The sequence below is a fragment of the Artemia sp. Qi Xiang Cuo genome, chromosome 19 (genome assembly GCF_049724085.1).
Source record: "Artemia sp. Qi Xiang Cuo chromosome 19, ASM4972408v1, whole genome shotgun sequence".
Taxonomy (NCBI): Eukaryota; Metazoa; Arthropoda; class Branchiopoda; order Anostraca; family Artemiidae; genus Artemia; species Artemia sp. Qi Xiang Cuo.
This window is the reverse complement of record NC_142812.1, coordinates 31,385,140-31,391,139: the sequence shown is the minus strand read 5'-3', so window position 1 is coordinate 31,391,139 and position 6,000 is coordinate 31,385,140.

Sequence of the window (6,000 nt, the reverse complement as noted above, 5' to 3'; positions counted from 1 at the left end):
TAACCTAATAAAGAGTGAATCAATTGTCAATAAGGGAGTAAAGATTTTAAATAATCACCAGGGGACTATTTTACCTGTTAGACCAAAACGATTTGCTTCAGTAATAGCTAACAAAAGGATTATTTCGCAACTGAATAATTAAAGTAATTTACAGTTTTTTTATTTTTCCTCAGTTACTCTGGTGTCCTCACTGAAGTAACTCTATATTAGCATTTTTTCCCTACGTGGATTAGTTTGCGCCGAGTGTACATTTTTTTTTTTTTTTGGTGGTGGTTTTATAGGTTTTTAGTTTTATCTTGTTTTTTTTTTGTGTCTTTCGTGCTGAAGACGCCTTGTTTGTATACAGGCGAAATATCCGCGTTGTTTTGTTTCTGTTGTTTTTCTTTTCTCTCCACTGGCCACATTCTCGTTTGTTTTTTTTTTTTTTTTTTTTAGAGATTTTTCTCTTTGTTGGTTTTTTTTCGTGAAAACAGGCTAGGATACATCTCTCGCTCATGAAGCCAGCCATAAAACAGTAAAACTTGGGTAAAATTTGGTATAATGTTTGCATACAGTGGAAAACAAATCGCCTGATGTCGCTATTCCAGATGTATAATTGATGATTAACCTACTGACCATACAAAATTGGGATTACTGGTAATGTTGGATTATATTTCGTATCCTAGTACCTAATTATCAATAAGTCGCTTTTGTCTTTCTTTTTATTTTAAAATCATTTGTAGGTGAATAAATAATTTGATTATTGTTAACAAATAAATCATTTAAAAAAGTAAAATTAACTTAAGAAACAGAAGGTTTTTGAATCACTTAATGAAAATCGTTCTCGAATTGTTTAAAACTGAGACTGTGTCATGCATAACTCATTCAACCACGGGCGTGAGTTATTTAAATAAAGCTATTGCATGCCCAAAAAGAATCTACTCAAAAAGTTAAAAAAAAATAATGTGAGCTTCTTCCAAACTAAACAATTGACAAGAATAATTCAGACTTATGTGAATCAGAGGCTACGCTGTAGCGTTACATTAGTAAAAATCCGTGTTCTTCCGCATTATTTTTTCTTCTCGACCACTTCATATGGAAGGTGCATTAAGTAGCGAGGTAAATCAAACAACGTATGTGTTGCCATATTATCAAAATGGCGTATCTACAATATCTTGGTAACAGCTTGGGGGATGAAGTTGAAACTTTCAGTTACTGTTGGAGAAGGGATAGAGGAGGATGGGGCAAGGGGACTTCAAGTTTTATGCTGGACGATTGGGGAGAGGAAAAATTAATCCAAGGAATTAATATCATATTAAACAATAAGTACCCTTTATTCGTCCTTTCGAGTAATCTTGATAGTTATGACGATTTTCATTTTTTCTTTTTTTTTGTCTATGTTTTGACAAATAATGACCACGCTGTTCAAAACAAACATCGCTTCCAATAAAACGTAAATGACACTAAGGTATTTTAAATGTCTACATATGGTAAATTAATAGTCTGTTTGTATTCCCAATGTAATGGGTTTGTCGTCATATTTCTCATAGAACCAAAAAAAATTTCAAAAGCCCACCAAAAACAGCTAAAAATACTATTCTATCAGTATGCCATACAAAGCGGTAAGAAAGGGCCCTACCCCTTGCCATAGAAATATTCTACACAATTTCGTGAGGAAGGTCATATAGGAGTTTGCCGTATAAACCCACGGCTACAGCCGCTAAAGAAGAATAGGTACTTGTGCATTGTATCTAATACACCGCTATACACGAAAGAAGTTAAGTTTGGTTAATGCTAATAAAATAAATAAAATAGGATAAACGTATAATAGTTTAGAAAAAAATTAAGGCTATATATTTGCACATTACGGGGGGCGGGGGGGGGGAGTAAAGCATAGCATATATTAAATACGTAACCTAACCTAGGTACCTTTTTCCCCCCTAAACCCAAAAAAACAACAGTTTAAATATTGTAAACCCAATGAGAAACCACGCTTTGCAATCCATTTATCTCTTGCAAATAACTGTTTGACGGGTTTCCATTAGTATTTTCTTGTACAGTCTATAGCGCTGTGTTAGATATAATGCACCAGGACTGAAAAATATTGCAGATTCTGAATAGGATTTGCCGCAGAAAGTACCTACCAGAAAAGGAATCGCACCACGTTCTCTATAGGATTTGCCACGGGAAAAAGGAATCGCACCACGTTCTGAATAGGATTTGCCGCAGAAAGTACCTACCAGAAAAGGAATCGCACCACGTTCTCTATAGGATTTGCCACGGGAAAAAGGAATCGCACCACGTTCTGAATAGGATTTGCCACAGGAAGGACCTACCAAAAAGGAATTGCAGGCTCTGGATAGCCCGATTTGTCAGGAAGGACCTACCGAAAAGGAATTGAAGCTGCTTCATAGGATTTACGCTCGGAAGGACCTACAAAGTAGGAATTGTCGGTTTTACATAGGAAATGCGATGTAAACCATTATAATGAGCCCTACTGGCCTATGAAGTGTGAATCGTGTGGTTTAATTTATCGAAACATTGATGAAAATAAAATAAAGTCACCATAATAATCAAGGTGACGGGAAAGAAATAATGAAAGCAAACTGAATGTTTAATATATAACGATATTAATTCCCGGAAATCCCAGCAATTCAAGGTCCTAGGTTTAATTTAACAAAAATTATTGATTTTTCAAGTTATTAATAAAAAAAAACTTTTTGCTCAAAATAAGTTTTTCAAAAAAAAGTAAAGAACTCCCTTAAACCAAAAATGAACAAAAATAGAATTAAAGAATTTACCAAGCCTACAACTACCACAAATTAATATCAATAAATAAATGAAACTGAAAACGAACAGAAATTAAAATAAGTCAAACTCCAAACGAGCAGAAATTGATCTGAGTAGGGTTCTAAAGCCTATGCTTTCTAAAGCCAGAATGTAATTTATACTGTACTGAAAAAAAATTCAAACGAATTTACTGAAAAAAATGTACATTGTCAGTTTAATATCCATATGCTGATATTTATTCCTTAAATTATTAATTAATTTTTGTTTTCTTAAAGTTATAAAAGTAAAAACAATTAAAAGAACTTTTTTCAGTAAGTATAAATTATATTCTGGCTTTTAGAAAGCATAGGGTTTGGACCCTACTCAGATTAATTTCTGCTCGTTTTGAGTTTGACTTATTTTAATTTCTGTTTGTTTTAGGTTTCATTTATTTATTGATACTCATTTTTGGTTTAATGGAGTTCTTTACTTTTTTTGAAAAACTTATTTTGTACGAAAAGTTTTTTGGATTAATTTCTGTTTGTTTTATATTGACATGGTCTTTTTCAGGGAGAAAGCCTGAGCCTCTTCCGAAGTTAAACAACCATCCCTTCCATAAAAACTTTTAATACCCCCTGGTATAGCTTACAACCCTTGCCCCTAATCTCTGGGGTTTGTTTCGTCTCCAACAGGGTTGTCATATTATTTTCAAACTACTTTGATTAGAATTGAGATCTCCAAGTTTCTATCAGACACATTCCGGGACAATAGAACGTGTGTGTAGGCGGGAGTGAGCAGCTGCCCTCTGACCCTTTGACTCTTCAAAGCAGCAATAGAGCGTATTACTACCGTTCCAATGAGGCACCTTTGAAGTTTATATGACCACTCTTTCTATAAAAACCCTATATGTCTCCAGGGCACACCTTACAACCCTTACCCTGAGGGTTGGGGGGATTCGCTATGCTCAAAGACATAATTTCTAGACCTTTATGATAGGCTTAACAAAATGGCTATATCAAAATGTTGATTTGAAGTGTTTGGGGAAATGATGGGCGTGGAGGGAGGCATTTGCCTTCTGATTACTTTCGACTAATAAAAAAGGCACTAGTATTCTCAATTTCCAATCGAATGAGCCCTTTTTGAAGCTTATACAACAAAACTTTCTATAAAAACCTTATATGCCCCAAGGGGATAACTTACAACCCTTGTCATGAGGGCTATGGGGGGAGGGTTGTCATCCTCAAAGATGTAATTTCCAGACCTTTCAACTACGTTGATAAAATGACCATATCAAAATGTTGATCGGAAATGTCTGGGGAAATGATGGGCGTCAGGGGGGGATTCTCCCTCTGATTACTTTCGACTATTAAAAAGGCGAATAGCCCTCTCAGTTTCCAATCGAAGTTTTTACGACATCACTTTCTATATGACATTATATGCCCCAGGGCATAAGTTACAACCCTAGCCCTGGGGGCTGTTGGGGGTTGTCATAATCAAAAACATAATTTCCGGGCCCTTCAACTACGTTCAACAAAATTGCTATATCAAAATGTTAATCGGAAGTGTTTGAGGAAATGACGGGTATGGGGGGGGGCATTCGCCCCCAGATTGCTTTTGACTATTAATAAGGGCACTAGCCCTCTCAATTCCCAATTGAATGAGTCCTTTTTGAAGTTTCTACAAAAATGCTTGCAAAGATCTTATTTTAAGAACTTTAGACTACGTTTAACGCAATAGGTATCTCAATATTTGGATTCAATGTATGTTGGGAAATGGTAGGCTTGAGTGGGGCGTTTGTTGCCCTCCAATCACTTTCGACTATTAAACTGGGCACTAGCACTTTCGATTTCCAATCGAATGAGACCTTTTTGAAGGTTGTATGACAATGCTTTCTGTAAAACCTTAAATGACCCCAGGGCATAACTTACAACCCTTGGGCTGTGGGGGGACTGTGTGGGTGGTGTCATCCTCAAAGACATAATTTCCGGAATTTTCAACTACGTTGAACAAAATTGCTATCTCAAAATTTTTATTGGATGTTTTTGGGAATTGTTGGGCGTGGGAGGCGTGTTAGTTTTCCTCCAATCACTTTTGATTATTAAAAAGGGCACTAACCCTTCGAACATTCTATTACAACGCTCTATAAAAACCTTATACGCCCCCACGGTATAACTTACAATCCTTGCCATGAGGGATGTGGGGGGGGGGTTATCATCATCAAATACATAATATCCAGAACTTTCAACAACGTTGAAAAAAATGGCTATCTCAAAATTTTGATTGGATGTGTTAATGGGGAAATGGTGGGCGTGAGAGGGAGGTTGGTTGCCCTCGTTGGTTGCCCTCTAATCAGTTTTGACTAGCCTATTAAAAGAGGCACAAAATCCTTTCAATTTCCAATTGAATGAGCCTTTTTGAAGTTTCTACGACAACATTTTCTATAAAAAAACTTATATGCCCCCAGGGCATAGCTTATAACCATAGCCCTGAGGGCTCTTAGGAGGAGTGTCATCCTCAAAGACCTAATTTCTAGAACTTTCATCTACGTTGAACAAAATGGCTATCTCAAAATTTTGATTGGATGTGTTTGGGGAAATGGTGAGCTTGAGAGGGGAGCTAGTTGCCCTTCAATCACTTTCACTATTAAATAGGGCACTAGCTCTTTCAGTTTCCAATCGAATGAGCCGTTTTTGAACTCTTCACGAAAAATCTTTCTATAAAAACCTTATAATTCCCCATAGTAGAACTTAATACCTTAGCACTGAAGGCTTTGGGGGGGGAGTGTCATCCTCAAACACATACTTTCCAGACCTTTCAACTATGTTAAATAAAATGGCTATCTAAAAAATTTTATTGGATGTGCTTGGGGAAATGCTGGGCTTGAGAGGGGGGATAGTTAGCCTCCAATCAATTTTTACTGCCAAATAATGTACTAGCCCTTTCAACTTCCAACTAAATGAGTCCTTTATGAAGTCTTTATGAAAGTGCTTTGAATTAAAACCTTATATGCCCTTAGGACATAACTTACAACCCTTGCCCTGAAGGGTGTAGGGGGTTTGTCATCCTCAAAATCATAATTTCCAGAACTTTCAACTACGTAAAACAAAATGGCCATCTCGAAATTTTAATTGAATGTGTTTGGGGAAATGGTGGGCGTTACAGGGGGGCTAGTTGCTCTCCATTCACTTTCGACTATTAAAAAGGGCACTAGCCCTTTGAATTTCCAATCAAATGAGCCCTTTTTGAAGTTCC